At 41.5% G+C, this 19726-nt stretch overlaps 1 long non-coding RNA gene across 2 annotated transcripts in view; it reads left to right on the plus strand.

Annotated features, from left to right (window-relative positions):
• Positions 1 to 3608: 3608 nt before the first annotated feature.
• LOC308595216 overlaps positions 3609 to 19726 on the plus strand; it is a 67435-nt gene continuing 51317 nt past the window's right edge. For both annotated transcript variants that reach the window (XR_014011927.1, XR_014011928.1), the window contains exon 1: positions 3609 to 4242. This is a non-coding gene — a long non-coding RNA (uncharacterized lncRNA). The remainder of the gene's footprint in view (positions 4243 to 19726) is intronic.

A 19726-nucleotide genomic window follows, 5' to 3' on the forward strand; every position in this document is an offset into this window, starting at 1 on the left:
GTAGATTAGGTAGATTCGCCTTTAAATGTGAACTGAACTGGATTTTTCCTCCATCCCTACAGAAGAGTCAAGCAAGCATTGAACTGGTACCCACTGTACTATATGGGACTTAAAATATTTTATATCTGGATCATATACCCCAGGGGTCAGCAAGGTTTATCTTGCCTGGGCCGGATTGGTCCTGCAGAGATCACACACGCAGGATCACACACGCACTCGCGATTTTAGCGCAGCATGTGAGCAGGCAACTCGGTTCAGGGGCGGCTTGTGGGCCGGTCAAACGACCTTCATGGGCCACTTCCGGCCCATGGGCCTTAGGTTGCTGACCCCTGATATACCCTTCTTATTAAAACTTTCAAGTTAGTTTTAGATACATCAATAGTAGACACATTGTCCTTGCAACCATTTAAGTTTCAGAATCTTGATTCGGAATTGCAAAAGCTTTGCAATTTGAAGGTCTGATGAAAGAGCAGCCCATTTTGCAGACAGTTCTGTGATTAAACAGAAAGTTGTCTTTCACATTACTAAGGTATATTTGGGCATAAGCTTTCGTGGACTAGAATCCACTTTATCAGAAAAAACTTATGGCATCATAAATTTGTAAGTCTTTAGGGTCCCACTAGATGCTTTGTTGTTTTTGCTGCAACAGACTAGCAGAGGTACCTATTTGGAAATAATTATGTACCATGGCTTATTTTTCATCCTCTTAATATTCCAGGAGAAGCCAGACAGCTCCTTTTTTAACTCGCTCATTCTCAGCCTTGTTCTAAAAGATCCAGATACATTTTCTTATTAGGCATAATTCAACATAGTTCTTTTTATTAGGAAATTTGGACAGTTACCAAATTCATCTGGGATTGGTGACATTCACAAAACTTGATATCACCTGAACCTAAACACAAGAAAGCATATTTTGATCCCAATCAACTGTTTGTTTTCACTTTAAATGATAGGATCATTCTGTGGCGCTGTTTCTCTGAATTAAATTTTACCTGGAGAAGCATGCCCCAAACACAAAAATATAAAGCTTTTCCTAAAAGTATTTCTTTCCTGTGTGAAACTGATAGCACACAACTATGTCGATCTGCTTTTGGTGTGAAGAAGTCCATTTCATTCAGTATTTGCTGCAAAGCATGGTTAAGATGTCAGTATTGGTTTTCTGCAATGTACTTCTGCTTTGGGGAATTGTGCTGAAATAGTTTGAAGGGCTCTGATTATAAGAGCACTGATCCTGCACTAATGCTAAATTTAATTCACTTTAGAAATGTTCCACAAATCCACTGTTGTTTTCATTTGTTTCCCGCAAGCATAAAGGATTTATAAAGGGCATAATGAAGTTTAATGAATAAGCCCATAAATGTTCAGTTGCACACCATTTCCATTAATCTGAAAATCCATTTAATACATAAACTCCAGAGTTGGTTCTTAACTGGAGTTGCCATCAATTTTAATCTTCTGAAGGTTTGCATGCTTTGCGTAAAAGGGCATAGGAGACGATAAAACAAAAATGCCCTAATACAATGGAAGCAGTTTTCTATCAGAGCAATCTAGAGGAAGACAATGTAGTACCCTCCAGATGCTGTTGAACTACAAGTCCCATCATCCATAAGCAGTGGTTGTGCTTCTTGGGGCTGATGGAGTTGGAATCCAACAAAATCTAAAAGATAACATGTTATTTACCCTTACGATAATCATCTTTCACAGGAGCTGGAGATATGCTGTTGTGACATGCTGGCAAAATGGCTGCCATATCAAATGCTTGCTCAGCCCGAGAAAGGAGGGGGGAATCACAGGGTAAAATCACAAGTGTCAAAAGGGCAGACTTGCTCCTAACATCTCCAGAACATCGCCAGAGTGCACAAAGTCAGGAACTGTCCCAGCGATGACCTACAGAAAGGAATTCCATCCTGCATAATGGCAGCTAACATCCAGCACACCTGAGAAATTGCCCAGGCAGGTACATAATTATGACTCAATGGGAATAACTCAGATTGGACACCAGTGTTGTGCAAAATCAGGCCACAAGTTTATTGACTAAGTGGAGGTGGCATAACAGCAGGGCAAGGATCAATTCCTTATTCCACTCAGCCCTTGCTTGATGGAAGGGCACTCTGTCAGGGTTGGGAAGCATCCCAAACCTCCACCATGGGGGATGGTCAGTGATGAACCCTGTCATAGTGCAAGTGTCCAACTGGGCAACCAGAAGAAGGGATTCTAACCAGGAAGAGGACCTACTCCATCTTAGGACATCTCTTGAGCTAATCCTCCCCTTCAGGCCCAATATGGGGGGCTCCTCTCCCATGCTGATTCTGCCCACTGCTGTTTCTGAAGAAGTTGTGACAAAAATGTCTAATCAACTAACATAATCAAGCATTTTCACTGAGGTAAAGATGAAAGAAAACCCAACCAAGAGCCAATTCAAGTTGGGAAGAGGTGAGTCCTTTCCGGCCCTAACAACCAGTGACTAAAATAACCCAGTAAGGCTCTATCACTGAGAGTAGGCAGGTGAGAGGAACATTGGGGAAATGGCCCTGAAATGGGTGAGGTCTTTCAGGCTTCAGCCCCTCTTTCACTCTCACAAGTACCCACAGGAGATTCAGAACAAGATTAACCATATGCCCAGCTTTCAATATTAAAAAGAAATTGTATTAATGACAATGTATGTATCCAACAAAGAGACAGTGTGCTTGGCAATGAATGTCATAAGGATTTCCCCCAAAGGTGAACAGAAAAGCTAGACATTGGGTGACTATCATAGAATCCTATAGGAAATAAAAGAAAGATTCCTACTAATAAGAGCACAGCAGTGTGTCTCCTTCAGCAAAGCACATTGCATTCAAATACTGGCACTCCCTGTTTGAATGTTAGAAGCTACCAACTATAAGTTACCGCAGAGCATCAAATATAGTTAAAACAGAATAAGACCACCACCTCAGTGGAGGGGGCCCTATTGGTGGCTTAAGAAGTTTAGGGGCTAGCAGCCTGAGAGAAGGAGATGGGTGGGGAAAAATAATTTACAACTGTTTTCACCTTCAAGAGGTATCATGCAAAAATTATAGAATTTATAAAGGTTGCTTCAGGTTGAAACAGTATTTCAGCATTGTATGTGCAGCTGCTGAGTTGTGAGTGCATTCTGGCTCCGGATATCTAACAGATATTCTAGCAGAACATGCAGTCACTGCTGGAAAAAAAATTTCAAATGTTACCAGCTCATATCTTGCAGGGGCTGGAATACCATTAGTTGTTTCTAGAAGTGCTGTAACCATTACCTTGAGATGGTAACTTTACAGCAATTAAAGAAATGGTGAATAGAATGGGATGAAGTGTTATCACAAGGAAAAACAAACAAACCCAGAAGACGTTCTTGGCCAGGAAAATGTTTCAAAATGTTTTATACTAGAATGTGAAGGCAGGCCAGCAGATGCCAGCCTTGAAGAAACAGCTGTTTTCTAATAATCTCTCATTAGAATCAATCATGAGGAATTCCAGCACCCCCCTTTCTTCTTCTTCTTCTTCTTCTTCTTCTTCTTCTTCTTCTTCTTCTTCTTCTTCTTCTTCTTCTTCTTCTTCTTCTTCTTCTTCTCCTCCTCCTCCTCCTCCTCCTCCTCCTCCTCCTCCTCCTCCTCCTCCTCATCCAATACTCCAAACACACTTCCTTAGAATTGGATTTGATCTCTGCAGCTCTCTGAGGTGTTAAAGTAGGGCGCTGTTATTTTTGTATTTTCTTCAGCTGCAAATGGAATTATATTCAGGAGGAAATAGAAGTATATTTCTTCACATTATGGGGAAATAGGCACATGATTGCCTGCCTTAACTTTGTTGTTGAGATGTGAAGAGCTTGACATGACTAAATGACAGAAACTAAATAGCAGTTCTGAGCCACATGTTAAAGACTTAAACACTTATTTTTCGGTTGCAAGGAAAGCTATTAAATTGAACAGCGGCACTTTTTTGGCTGAAGTGTTTTGCAGAATAGGAGAATGTGCAGGAAAATGATACTTTATCTGCTCTTTGCAAAGGAAGACACAATGCCAGCTTGAGGATTTGGGGGCCCTTTGGGTGAGGCACTCTCAAAGAGTCTCAGCAGGTCATTTTCTCACCCTTTCTTTATTCTTCCTGGGTTCTCCCTGTAAAGAAAGAGTGGGATCATGGCATGATGGGTTCTTTGCCTCTTTTGAGGCCCTGGCAAATGCCAGGCCATAAAACCTTCTGAAGCTTGCCCTTGAAGGAAACAACCTCATAGTTTATGTTTTTATTATTATTTTTATAATGCATTGCATTGTCTAGGGAAACGTCTTTGGGAAGCATGCATCTTCCATATCTCAAATCATATTTCAAAAGGGCTTCTTCTTTTTTTTGCTAAAGCTGGTTCTTGGGTAGTTTTGTCAGTTCTGTTGCACGTAATTTATTTTTAAAAGAGAATTAGCATGAATACCAGAGGGATTCTTTTCTTCTGCCCTTTTCTTCAGGCTAATTTCTTCTTCACTGTTCTTGTACTCTGCAAAAGTCAAAGCCTAGGTAACATTCTCCCTCAGTTTCAGAAGACAGTCCCTGACAGAACAAGAGTGTGGTTTGGAATGTCCTCTATATTAAAAGGGAACTTGCAGCCTGTGGAGAAAGTGGAACACTCTAAGGAGAAGTGTGCATGTTAAAACGTTATATCCTCTCTATACTAGAGAGAGAATATAGACTACATACAAACAAGTAGAAATATATTCCTGTTTGCTTGTATACAGTTGACTGAATGGGGAAAGGATTTACCATTTACTTACATCTGACGCTAGTGACATACACTGTATAGAGGTTCTGCATTTGGCAGCTGGTTAAGAACAAACTAGGCTGGTGATGTTTGTGTGCTTAAAGCAATTATACCCCACCCCTCAGTAAAAATAAAAAACACCAGAGTGGTTTATAGATATCACTACTATATACCCTCCAAGCCTTGAAGTCAAAACCCTAGACACTATCTTCTCATTTTTTATCATAAGAACTTGGTGGCCATTTTGGTTGCCATGATCTCACATGATTTTGGCTGGAGTCCACCCCCCAAAAAAGAAAAACACTTGAGAGGGAGGCATTGCAGTGCAAAACTACATGAGATCACAGCAACCCAAATGCCTGCTATTCTCTTGCAATAAGAAAATGGTGTTACTGGTTTTTCCAGGACACTCTTGGGGTCTGCTGCTAAGATCTTCAGGCTTGCAATTTAAAAAGCAGGTAACACACCAGGTAAAAAGAATGGGGGGGGGAGGAAAAGCAATCTCAAGCACATGTTCTTAAAAGATCAGTATTTAGAACACAAATGCTAAAGAGGCGATGGTGTGTCATGAGCTCTTAACACCTACATACAAATAAAGAATTAAAAAGTCAAATGATCAGGTTGCTACAAAGTACTGATATCAACAGTGGGATTACTATATACCGTATTTTCCGTGTATAAGACAATGCTTTTTGCTTAAAAAAAAGAAAAAGGCAGAAATTGGGTGTCATCTTATACACGGATAGTGAATTCGGGGGGGGGGGTGATTAATGGCAGCAGCAAGCAGGAGATTGGCAGCTGCAAGTGGGTTGGTGATTGGCTATGGCTGCGATAATTGGGCAGGTGATTGGCGGCTGTGGCGAGGCAGCCAGGCTATTGGTGACTGCGGCAAGTGGGCGGGCTGGTGGTGGTGGCAAACGCGCAGACAATTGGCGGCTGCAGCGAGGTGTGCGATCGGCAGTGGCCGTGGCAAGCGATTGGCAGTGTCAGGCAGGTGGGTGAGTAATTGGCAGAAGTGACCTCCCCCACCCCCCAAAAAAAGCTAAACAACTTAATTTCTTAATTTGGGGCTTAAAAAAATAGGGGTTGACTTGTACATGGGGGCATATTATACACAGAAAAATACGGTAACCACCGCTATGGCAGCCTGCTCCTCTTAGGTTTTATTTATGATATATTGATTACGACTTTGTATAGCCGATAGGTTGCAAAACATACATGTTAGGTAACATTAGTTCATCTCGTTAAATTTCCCCGTTATATTGAATTCTCTGGCAGTAATTCCGCTCAGCTTCTGCATGCCAATGGTAGTGAATGGCTCCAGGTGGAGATGCATCCATCAAGATCTATGGGACTTGGATGAGCACTGAGATGCAGATGCGTTCCTCACACGTGGTTTTATAGATCCAGCAAGGGGATGTGTGTTTGAAAGCCTGCTTCCATCTGTAGATACTTCTTCCTGGACTGCAGCATCTGTCTTTAGATGGTGCTTTGTGGTTCAAAGCCACAGTCTGGTAAGTAGATGTTAGGAGTTGCTCAGGGGCTTGGGAGCAGCCGGCAGAATACCTGATGTGGTTTTCTTTGGGCAGCAGCTTTCTGCACCAGATTACAAAGAATTCTCTGAAATTATGATTCATCTACAGGAGAACTCACAAAAAAACAGAATTAATGTTTGAAAATCTGATATTTCTGAGGGCATGCACAGTGAGCACATGGATAGCAATGTTCTATTTACAAACTATAATTCTCTTTTAATGTTATTTTATTTAAACCTACTCTGTTTTAATAACAACCATTGGGCTCTGATGATATTTATATATGTGGATTTTCAGGTTGAGGTTCTGCAGTATTTCAGTTTCTGACTGCTTTAGATACTATGATGCAGACACCTAACTTGCCTAGAAGGCTTCAGCAGAAGTTAGAAGAGACATGCTTATCTTTTATAGAAACATTTATTCAAAATTGCCAGTTTTGAATTACTCCCCGTATAATAATGGCCTTAGTTGTTGCTCTTATTTGATTTACAGATACTACAGCTCTGCACAGGCTGTAAGATTCGCCTTGCATCTGTACATTTTTAAATTTTCCTATCTCTTCTTCATTACTTTCTGCACTATCTGCTTCAGTCTGTATGCTTGGTTCCAAGCCACTCAGTAGAAAATGAAGCTCTGTGTTCCTCATTCACTATAATGTGGAAATCTACAAAAAGCTATAACTTTTTACCCTTTAGATCAAAGTGGATGAAGTTTATAGGTGCATGAACTCCTTCAGAGTGGCTCAATCCAGCCAATTTATAGCTAGATAAATCTACAGATTTTCTTGCTGGACATTTTTGCATTTTTAAAACAAAGTAAAGTCTATAACTATTTGATTCCCAAAGATGTCTTCTTCTTTTTTGGCTATCACTCGTAGCTGAACAGACTGAACAGTGTGTCCATAAGTGACTGTGGAGGCCAATTCTGGATCCACATGTACTTCCACAGTGGGGACATAGGTTTCCAGGCGAGAGTTGATCATGGTGAGGATGCCTTCCTCTTACCATGTTTCTTTCTTTCGTCCTGAGTTTGTGCTTCTTCAAAGTCCATGATGCCTTTGGTAGAGGCTATTCTCCAGTTGGAGCACTTGCAGGCCAGTGTTTCCCAATTATCTTTGCTTATACTGCATTTTTAAAGATTTGCCTTAAGAGTGTTTTTAAACCTCTTGTTGTCTGCCGCATTTTGCTTTCCATTCTTAAATTGGGAATAGAGCAGTTGCTTTGGAAGACAATAATCAGGTATCCGAACAACATGACAAGTCCAACAAAGCTGATGTTGAAGAATCATTGCTTCAACCCTCTTTGTTTTGTCCAAAGATCTTTGTTTTGTCCAAAGAAGTAATGCCGCTGTTGAGTACATAAATTATGGGAGAGAAATTCCTAATGTATTATCACAAATGATAAATAATAAACATGAACTCAGTGTAGGGAAAGAAGCGTTCTTACTAGCATGTGTTGTGCCAAATAAACACCAGCTCCTAATAATAATCAAGAAAATAGAAAGGTGTTCTGCACCTCCCCACTTCCCACAGGACAGGCTTGCTTAGATAGAGCCACCCATTTCAAATTGGGACAGTCTGACAATAAGGAAATCTACAGTGTTCAAATGTTGTCCCAGTAAGCTCCCCAGTAACTTGGGGAGGGGAAGAGGAGACAGGTGCGACCACTATTCCTGCCAACATTGCAACAGTAAGAGATTTGACCAGTGCCATGCACCCCAGGTTAAGGGACGCAGGTGGCGCTGTGGGTTAAACCACAGAGCCTAGGACTTGCTGATCAGAAGGTCGGCGGTTCGAATCCCCACAACGGGGTGAGCTCCCGTTGCTCAGTCCCTGCTCCTGCCATCCTATCAGTTCAAAAGCATGTCAAAGTGCAAATAGATAAATAGGTACCACTCCAGTGGGAAGGTAAACGGTGTTTCCGTGTGCTGCTCTGGTTCGCCAGAAGTGGCTTAGTCATGCTGGCCACATGACCCGGAAGCTGTACTCCGGCTCCCTCGGCCATAAAGCGAGATGCACGCCGCAACCCCAAAGTCGGCCACGACTGGACCTGATGGTCAGGGGTCCCTTTACCTTTATGCATCCCAGGTTAAAGAAGATGTATGCAAAAAGTGTCAATGCCAATCTAGTTACTGCCAAGACCAACAGACACAGTTGAGAACTTTTACTCTAGACCAGGTGAAGCCAAAATGGGGCTGTTCATATGTCATTTGCCATCAGCCAGCATGGCAAATGGTAAACGATGGGAGTTCTGCCCCAATACTGTCATGAAGACACCATGGTGGCTACCCTTGCTTTAGCATGGATAGGACCTATTTAAATGCGAGGTGCTCCTCACTCAGCTAGTTTACTTGCACTAATGATGCATGTGAGAAGTGGAATATTTAAAAGTTTTCCACAACAGCTGCAGCTGCTAGCGTTTGTAGCCTCGACACATCAGCACTGCTAGCAGTGCCACGTTTTAATTGTCTGAAAGTCTAGCCCATTAGCGCTCATAGCATCTCCATTTAGTCACTGGTGTAGCTCTATGAAAACAGATGCATAAATAACTTGAGATATCATAGCAGGAACTAAGAGTATTGCTCAGCTAAGTGGTACAGCAGTCAATTGTAAAATAAATACTTGGTTTATGTCCACAGATGTTTTAAAAAGCCAGCCCATTTTAACACAGGCATCCTGGAAGAAAATGTCTTTTTATAAGAGGGGGGAGTGCTGTTTGAAGAGGCAGCAGCACAGAGGAGAAAATAAAGGGAAATATTCTCTTTGGAATCTGACCATTATATCATAGTAGACAGCATTATCATAGTGCTGTTTTGCTCTGCACACCAATTACCTTTAATATTGAGTATATTAAATTGCATTCAGCAAATTCCAAAAGATAAGCCCAGATTCAATTATTGCCTCCATTAACTTGGCATATGCGCCTCAGATTGTGCAGATTTTTTTGGTTTGTGGCAAACAGCTTGCGATGCTCTTCATGTCAAAACAAAACATTAAAAATGCTTCCCTGTGTCCTGGGGTGAATGTGCTGTTCCTCTGGAAGCTCCAAAGAGAGTTAGAAAAAACAATATAATCCTTGAGTGAATATTAATATCTTCTTAGGTTGTGCCTGCATTTCTTGTGAGAACTCTGGAGTTTATTACTCTGGCTTTGGGCATAGTCTGAAGAAAATGGAATCATGAAAAGCTCTTCGATGGTTATGAATTTGCACAGTGTATGGGAGAGGTGTGCCTTTAGTGTTTCTGAACCAACACTTTACCTGGCATTTAGAAGAAGGGAGAAAGTACAGCTGAGTGAATGCTCATTAGAACCCACCAGGCCTGAAAGCACTCCATTGGCTGCCAGTGAGCTTCCGGGCTCAATTCAAGGTCTTTAAACTAGTACATAAAGCCCTAAACGAGTCATAGGACAGTATGTGACATCCTCAGGCAGGACCCAGGTACCTAAAATGCTGCCTTCCCCGGTATCAACCATCTTGGACCCTAGGATTGGCAGGTGGCAGTACTGACACCTGGGACTACTCATTTGGCATTGACCCATGGCAGGGCCATTTCAGTGGGAGTTCCCCATTTGTGGAATACCCTCCCTCATTATACACTTTCAGGAGAAATTGAAAAATATTCCTGTTGAACCACAGACACAGTGTAAAAGCTTTCAGGTATTCAGCTGTGCCTCCAAGCAGAAGCATTTCTGTACAGGTCCTGGTATGTTTGGGAAATTGATATTTTAGTCATTCATTCAAATTGAGTTTCCATCCTATGATCTTTCTGTAAAAAGGGCTTTAAGGTGTGTCACAACTGTTCAAAAACAAAACAAAAATGGGGATGCTGTGAGGTATTTTTTTATGAACAAATGACAAAGGAATCATTGGCTACAATTTGCAGATTGCTGCCGCATATGTACCCAATATACATGATGTGAAAATACATTTGTTTCCATCACAGTGCAGGTAAAGGTAAAGGGACCCCTGACCATTAAGTACAGTTGCGGACGACTCTGGGGCTGCAGTTCTCATCTCGCTTTATTGGCCGAGGGAGCCAGTGTACAGCTTCCAGGTCATGTGGCCAGCATGACTAAGCTGCTTCTGGCAAACCAGAGCAACACATGGAAACACTGTTTACCTTCCCTCCGCAGTGGTACCTATTTATCTACTTGCACTTTGATGTGCTTTCAAACTGCTAGGTGGGCAGGAGCAAAGATTGAGCAATAGGAGCTCACCCTGCCGCAGGAATTTGAACCGCGACCTTCCAATCGGCAAGCCCTAGGCTCTGTGGCTTAGACCACAGTGCCACCTGCATCCACTTACAGTGCAAGTATGTGCTAAATACATGTGTGAAAGGCCATGATTTGAGCAGAGGGGATCTTCAAATATTACATGGCTATAAATCACCATGCTCAACAACCACACACATGTATTTTCTCTCTGTGTGTGGGTATGCATGCTGAAATTCTTATTTGCCACATTAAAATATTTTTTGAAGGCTTTTATATATTTCTTAATCATTAGCATTTCTAAGTGGTGTACATAAAAATTAACCATACAGAGAACAGAACAATGAAAAATGTTCATAAAGCCAAATACTACCTTAAAATACTTGCTGAAATTTAAAAAAGTAAGTCTTGATCATATGTCTGAAGTTGAGCAAGGAAGGGGCCTGTCTAATCTCATTCAGGAGAATTTACACAAGCTTGGGCACAGAATAGTAAACGCATGGTTTGTAACAGTTAGGAGCTGTGCATCTTAATTACAGGGGACAGGCACCAAAAGAGACTCCTGCAAAGACCTGGGTGATCAGTAGGTAGAGGGGGAGAAATAAATTCAGCTCACATTTAAAGCTAAATCCATCAGATTCACACGTTCTGAAACTATAGGAGAACTAAATTGCCTTTGCAATTTGCACTTATCTGAATTTTGCGATGCAGCTCTCCTACCTGCCAGTGTTTACAAAGATGACTATATACGGGGAAATCGTGCATATTGATGAAAATACCATACAAAAATGCATAATGTTAGAAGCAGCTAAAAAAGCCAATGCAACTCTGGGCTGCATCAATAGGAGTATAGCATCTAGATCAAGGGAAGTAATAGTGCCACTGTATTCTGCTCTGGTCAGACCTCACCTGGAGTACTGTGTCCAGTTCTGGGCACCACAGTTCAAGAAGGACACTGACAAACTGGAACGTGTCCAGAGGAGGGCAACCAAAATGGTCAAAGGCCTGGAAACAATGCCTTATGAGGAACGGCTAAGGGAGCTGGGCATGTTTAGCCTGGAGAAGAGGAGGTTAAGGGGTGATATGATAGCCATGTTCAAATATATAAAAGGATGTCATATAGAGGAGGGAGAAAGGTTGTTTTCTGCTGCTCCAGAGAAGCGGACACGGAGCAATGGATCCAAACTACAAGAAAGAAGATTCCACCTAAACATTAGGAAGAACTTCCTGACAGTAAGAGCTGTTCGACAGTGGAATTTGCTGTCAAGGAGTGTGGTGGAGTCTCCTACTTTGGAGGTCTTTAAGCAGAGGCTTGACAACCATATGTCAGGAGTGCTCTGATGGTGTTTCCTGCTTGGCAGGGGGCTGGACTCGATGGCCCTTGTGGTCTATTCCAGCTCTATGATTCTATGATTCTGTGATTCTATTCTATGTTAGGATAAATTGCAGAAATGTATATGTTAGTCAAAACTGCATACAAAAATGTGTTTGTTAGAAGAAATTTGCAAATTGCTGCAGAAAAGTGGAGAACTGAATTTAAGATTGTGAAAATGAGAAACTGTGAAAACTGAAATTGACAGATCCTTCCATCCCTATTGATCAGACAGTGATATAAAGAATCAGGCAGTCCTTAAGAAATCCAGAACTCAAGTTGTTAAGGGGCTTTTAAATTAATACAATAACTTTTAATCTGGCCCAGCAGCATATGGGCAGCAGGTAACAACCTTTAAGCACCAGAGTTTTGTGCTGGTGGCAGTCTGTCCCCATTAACAGCCTAGCCACAGCTTTTTGCACAAGCTGGAGTTTCCAGACCAGACACAAATTGTGGCCCCGCCTAGAGTGCATTGGTTGTACTGAAATAGACAGAAATGCAATTTTCATGACTATGTGTTCCAGCCTTCATGCTCCAGAAGTGCTTTCTGCGTAGGTAATGCATAATGTCTGGCCCTTAGCATCCAGTCACTTGCACACAAAAATTGAGAAGAAAAACACCTTCTATTACAGTGCTCTTTTGTCAACGAATTAAGCTAGATTTTTTTTTTTTTTTTTAAATTTTTTCAAACTTTATTGCAAGCACATAAAATTACACATACATAAAATCAGACATATACACCTGAAAAAGAAAAAAGCGAACAAAGAAGAAAGAAAAAAGAAAACCAATCACACCCTTACACACATTTGACTTCCAATAACCTCAGCTTTGGATTAAATATTCTACATATATCATCTGCAGTTGTTTTCATTCATCTTTCCACGTCGTAGGAGTCAAACATCATCTACTGTCAAATTATTAATTCCTAAATTAATCTCAAGGTAACTTAAAAATTTGGACCAATCCTCTGTCTTTTTGGGGTTGTCCTGCCTAATATATTGTGTAAGTTTCGCCAATTCCACATATTGATACAATTTCACCCGCCACTCTCTCATTGTTGGTATTTCGGGGGATTTCCATTTCTTTGCTATTAAAATCCTTGCAGCAGTAGTAGCATACTGAAAGAAGGTCTGATCTGATTTTTTTATTTCCTCCCCAATCATCCCTAAGAGGAAAGCTTCGGGGTTCTTGGGGAAATTATACTTCAAAATTTTCTTTAACTCCTCGTAAATTTGTCCCCAGAAACCTTTCACTTCCCCGCAGGTCCACCAAATATGAATGAAGGTCCCCACCTTCTCTTTGCACCTCCAACAAGTATTATCTGCTGTTCTATACATTCTCCCTAATCTAGCCGGGGTCAGGTACCAACGGTACATCATCTTGTATAAATTCTCCCTTAAATCAGCACATGCCGTAAATCTCAAGCCATACTTCCACAAAGTTTGCCATTTGTCATAACCTAGCTCATATCCAAGGTCTTTATTCCATTTAGTCATTACCTCTTTGATCAGCACTTCCTTATTTTCATTTTCCAGCAGTTGCCTATACATTTTAGATAATAATTTATTGTTACTCTCAATAATCTCTACTTGGAATCTAGATTTATTTTCTCCCATGCCTATTCTCTTATGTTCCCTCCATAGTGCGTTAATTTGATGTAAATGAAACCAGTCCTTGATTTTCTCTTTTAATTCATCCTGCTGTCTTAATTTCCACCCTTCTTCTGATTTAATTAGGAGATCTTCATACGTCCACCTTCTACCTGTCATGTTTACTTTCTTTATTTTGATAATGTCCACGGGTGAGAGCCACCAAGGGGTACTTTGTTCTATCACGCTTTTCTTCCTATTCCAAACTTCTAAAAGTGGCCCTCTAACTGAATGATTATAAAAACCTCTATGAATTTTATCTTTCTCCTGCCAGAGGTAGGCATGCCACCCAAATCTTAAATCAAATCCTTCTAGGTCTAGTAGATCAGTATCTTTCAATGTGACCCATTCTTTAATCCAAAGTAAACATGCCGCCTCGTAATAGAGCCTTAAATTTGGTACACCAAAGCCCCCTCTTTCCCTAGAATCCATCAAATATTTAAGTTTCACCCTAGGTTTCTTCTCCTGCCAAATATATTTGGTCAAGGTCCTTTGCCAGTTTTTAAAGCAGGCGGTACCTTTTATAACTGGTAAGTTCTGGAACAGAAATAACAGCCTCGGGAGAATACACATCTTAATCGATGCCATCCTCCCCGTCCAGGATAGATTCAATCTACGCCAGGTGTCCATGTCTTTCTTCATTTCTTTCCAAAGTTTATTATAATTATCTTCTACTAAGTTAATATTCTTTGGGGATAACCAGATTCCCAAATATTTCACTTTATTTACTACTTTAATGTCCACCTGTTGTTCCAGCTGTAATCTCTCCTGTGCTGTTAAGTTCTTTATTAATATTTTGGTTTTCCCCCTATTTAACTTGAATCCGGATAATTTACCGAACTCTTCCAAGAGTTCTACCGCTCTGCTAATACTTTCAATTGGGTTCTCTAAGAAAAGGACCAGGTCATCAGCGTAGGCCTTTAGTTTGTATTCTTTCTCTCCAATTTTTAATCCCCTAATATTCGGGGTCGCTCTTATTTTGTTCGCGGCTGTTTCTAACACCAAAATAAACAGTAAAGGTGACAGAGGGCAACCCTGCCTTGTCCCTTTCATTATTGAAAAATGTTTAGTCAGGTTATTATTAATAATCAGCCTAGCCTGCTGTTCTGTATAGATCGCCCTAATAGCCTTCAAGTAGGGGCCCCCTATTCCCACCTTATCTATATTTTGCAGCAGAAATTCCCAGGAGACGCGATCAAAAGCTTTTTCTGCGTCAATGAAGATAAGGGCCGCTGGTACATCTGGTCTTGCCTCCAGGAACTCCATTATATCTAATACGTGCCGGACATTGTCCCTCAATTGCCTCCCTGGGAGGAATCCCACTTGATCTCTATGTATATATCTGTTTAGTAGATTTTTGAGTCTACTTGCCATGATGTCAGCAAAAACCTTGTAATCACAATTTAAAAGTGAAATTGGCCTATAATTTTTTAAATCTGTCTTTTCGTTTTCTGTCTTGGGAATCAGCGTAATGTACGCCTCCTTCCAGGAACTAGGGATCCTCCCCTCTTGGAGAGTGTTATTTATTACCTCTGTTAATACCGGCGCTAACAGATCTACCAATTTCTTGTAATATTTTGCTGGCAGGCCGTCCGGACCTGGGGACTTCCCGTTCTTCATCTTATTAATGGCATCCCTGACCTCCTTTCCAGACACCGCTTTGTTTAGTTGTATACAGTCCTCTTCTGTAAAAAATTTTCTTTCTTCTTGATCCAGGTAGTTTTTTACTTCTGCACTACTCTCTTCTCCTTTTTCATACAACTTTTCAAAAAAAGCAACAAATCTGCGTTCAATTTCACTCGGGTCCTCTATCACCCTCTCATCTACAATAAGTTTATTAATCGTATTTTGTTTCTTTCTTTTCCTGAGCTGCCATGCAAGCAGCTTCCCCATTTTATTGGCCGACTCGAAATATTTCTGTCTTGTAAATTTAATTTTTTGTTCTATCTCCTGGTTCAAAATAGCTGAGTATTGGGACTGCAACACCTTCACCGCTTGGCTGATCGTTTCATCTGTTGGATTTAAGGCCAGTTTCCTTTCACAATCTTTTAATTGGGCCAAAATATTGTCCTTCTTTTTTTCCTTAACTTCTTTCTATAACTATTTTGCTGTATCAAAAAGCCCCTTAGGACTGCCTTACCGGCATCCCATACCACCTCTATTGGGGTGTCTCTACTCAAATTTATCGCCAGGTACTCTCTCAGAGTTTTTTTGGCCATATCTAGCACTTCCTCATTCTCAAATAGATATTCATTCATCCTCCACCTGGGTTGCCCTTTCAATTCGTTTTTAATTTCCAAGACCAAAGGGCAGTGATCTGACAGGGTCCTGGGTAATATCTCACATCTCTTAACTCTCCATACCATCGCCCTAGTCACCCATATCTGATCGATCCTGCCCCAACTTTTGTGGGGCTCTGAGTAGTGAGTGAACTGTTTAGTGGTGGGATTTCGGTGTCTCCAGATATCAATTAGATCTAAATTTTCCACTAAATCATTGAAAGCATTGGGGAGCTTCCCCCTGTTTACATTCCTCTGGTTCTCACTTCTGTCCATGCTTGGTGTTGGTACCCCGTTCCAATCTCCCAATAGAATTAACTTATAAGGATCCAGTTCCAGCAGCAAACTTTCAAGTTTTTCAAAGAACTCTGCTCTATTTGAGTTCGGTGCATATACCGACACTACATTAATTCTTTCCCCTCGAAAATTTAATTGAATACCTAATATTCTCCCTTCCTCATCTTTACAAATTTGTATTGGTTCCCACCTTTCTTTGGCGTATATTACCACTCCTCTTTTTTTGTTTACATCCGAATTTACAAATTCTACTCCCAACTTTTTATTCATCAAAATATGTCTATGCCTCTTTGCAATATGAGTTTCCTGAACACAGATTACATCACATTTCTTATTTCTCAAAGCTTTTTGGATTTTATTTCTTTTAATTTTCTCATTCAACCCATTCACGTTCCACGATAAAAATTTTAAAGTGTCCAGTGTTATCTTAGTTCTCCGACTACTCTATCTCAGGTCAAAGCTCTAATTAGAATCTAGCGCCTTTGTTTCCTGAGAGCCCCTCCTCCTCAGCCGCTCCTTCTCCCACTGCGGCTTCCTCCTCTTCATCTCCTGAGATTGACCCCCTATCTCCTTGGTCTTTCGCGCTCTCCTCCCCCTCCTCTTCCTTCTCCCGACCATTCCCCTTCGTTTCTTCCCTATCTCGCAGTCTATACTCTGTCCTTCCCAGCTCTCTTTCATATCTTCTCAGGAACTTCTCTGTTTCCTGTATATCCGTCAGTTTAAATTTCTTATCTTTGTAGAAGAAGGTGATCCCCTCGGGGAACTCCCACCTAAATTGTATTCCATTCCTCCTTAGAGCCGCGACCACTTGTCTATAGCCCTCTCTTTTTCGTAATAGTCTGATTGGGATTTCTTTGTAGATAATGATGGGTCTACCTTCAATTCTGAGTTTATTACGATAGCTCGTCCTTAGAATTAGATTTCTCATTTCTAAGGAGTTAAATATCACCAGACAGTCTCCCAAAAATTTATTAGGTTTTAAATGTTGTGGTCTAGACATTCTAAATACGTTATCTATTGTTAGTGCTATCTCTTCTTCTTCCAGGCCCAACCATTTAGATAGCTCCTTAATCATTTTCTTCCTGACATCTTCATTTCTTTCTTCTGCCACACCTCTAAATTTTAAATGGAGCTGCTTTTGACGCATGTCCGCCATAGCAAGATTGTCCCAAATCCTGTCCTGTGCTTTATTTAACTCCCCCAACTCTTCCCTCATCCTCCCTGTTTCTTTTTTCTGTTCCCTCATTTCTTTCTGTAATTTCTTATTAGACTCCTCAATTATCTTAGATTTTACTGACAGGTCTTGGATTTTTGATGAGAGCTCTCCTACTGCCTCTTCTATTTTTTTGTCAATCAGTTCTTGCATATCCCCTAGCTTATTTTCTATATATGTTTCGTTTTGTTTAAATTCTTCCTTTATTTTGAACCATAAGCTATCTAAATCTTTGATCTCCTCTTGGCGTGATGTCTTTCTCTCCCCCGGGGTCCCACCGACTTTCTTTGCGTCCCTCCCTTCCTTCCCCATCATTATTTGTGGCGCACTCCCTTTATTCACCGTTAGTTCTTTCCTATAATCCTTTTTCGTCCTATAGTCCTATAATCCTGACCTTTCCCTCCTTTCCCCTCAGAGAGCGCCTGCTGGGGTGGTAAATGTTATAACTGATCTTGTCCCATCCAATATCCATACAAAATACATGTATACCCCGGGAGAACCGACAAGCCCTCTATATACCCTTTAAAAGCCTGGGGGGAATTCTTGTTCCAGAAACATCGATTAGTCCACTCCTGGCTTTAATTTGTTTTCCCCTTCTACTCCTCTCAGTCCTCCCCTCGAGTCTTTTTGCCTAGTTTCACCTGCGTCACGTCCAGCCCCCAGCACTCCGAAGAAGGATGAAGGGAAGGGGGGGGGAATGGTAGGTGGGAGAGGGGTGGAGCGTCTATAAAAGTCTATTAGAGTCTAATTGGAAACGTGGTCGTCCTACACAACTTCTTTTCCTATACAGTCAATTTTAGTCCTGATTAATTCACTCCCGGTACTTCAGGAGCTTCAGGGGCTTCCAACACTTCTAGCACTTCCGGCACTTCCAGCACTTCAGGAACTTCAGACACTTTGAACACTTTAAGCACTTTACGCACTTTGGTCTCCTCTCACCAAGTGATTGCGATCCCAATGATATCCCCCGATTACAGTCAAGGCTCCCACTCAGAGTTTCATGCCCTCCTCTTCAGCCCCACACAGGTCAGGCATAGTCATGAAAAAAAACAAACAAACAAATAAACAAACAGAGGGAAACTTCTGTACCGTTGATTACTCAGCGTCCGACTTCCGCCACCAATAGCCGGCTGTTTGCAACAGCGACCTGTCCTGTTGTTACCGTCACAGCTTTGGGCGTCTTTAACGTATCTCAGGCTGCAAACCGAGGGTCAGACCCCTACCGCACCTCCCTTGGCGAGTCCTCACCCGTCTATCCTTGAGTAAATATCCTTGAGGAGCGTAGATGATATTGGGGGGGGTCGTCGTAGTCAAAACGAGACCTCACCGGGGAGCTTGGAAAAGCGTCCGTCACTGTCTGCCCCCGGAATTGGCGTTATATTGTTTAATACAATTTAGTCCTTGAAATCATTAAAAAAAAAAAAAAAAAAAAAAAACAATTCAGTCCAAATTCACTATCAACTCGGCTCTTGCTCATTCAGTCAGACTGAATTCACTGACCTCCTCACTCCTGCGGCTCCCCTTCTGCGCCATCTTGTCTCCGCTGCCGAGGAGAATTAAGCTAGATTTAATGAATTTCTCCACATCATTTATCTTCTTGTCACGGCAAACCACTACAGTATTTTCTCTTAATGATTACAAAGCTGACAATGATGGCAAATGCTCTTCAGTAAGTTGTTAACCCCTTTCCCCGATGTTTATTTCATGGGTGGGAAACTTTAAGAAGAAACAGCAGGGGTTCTGTTGAGAGTCCACCCCCTCCAAAGTTTCGTGGGAAATTTTGTATAATGCCAAGCACTAACTTCTACCCGCAGAAGGTTCAACAAGTGTCTTTCACATTATGGGACACAAGAGTAACCACAATCATTGGTGGACCCTCTTCCCCATGCTTCATGTGAAACACAGCTTTTACATTTCTTCCTACTTGCAGCTGTCTGAGCTACTGATACAAGAACTGTTTCCACACCTCTCTGTGGAGTGGGTGGATGTGGGTTAGACTGGGTGGAAAAATTCAATTTTAGACAGAACTTCAGAGAGACAGAGGTGCCTTGCATGAAAGCAGAGTTAACAATCAGGGCAGAACTGCTGCTCCTATGCAAGGTCTAGTCTCAGGTATACTGTTGCTGAAGCAACGTCAGAGTTCTGCTCATATATAGCATTCAGGGTGAACCATGCATAAGTCAGCTTAGCCTTCTCCTGCATTGTCTCTGCTGAGGTCAGCACTTGCATCAGAGCAATTGTATTGAATTGGCAGTATTCTTTTCTGAGAGCTTGTTTACATAATCAAGTTTGAGGCACTGCTATAGAAGTGGATCCTGATCTTTTGTGATGTCCACCACTAACAGGAAGTGATGGCCTAAGCAAAATCGAGACACGTAGGACCAGGGCTCTAGAATAGGCTAGAAATCAAGA

Source organism: Podarcis bocagei, assembly GCF_964188305.1.
Source record: "Podarcis bocagei genome assembly, chromosome: 9".
Classification (NCBI taxonomy): Eukaryota; Metazoa; Chordata; class Lepidosauria; order Squamata; family Lacertidae; genus Podarcis; species Podarcis bocagei.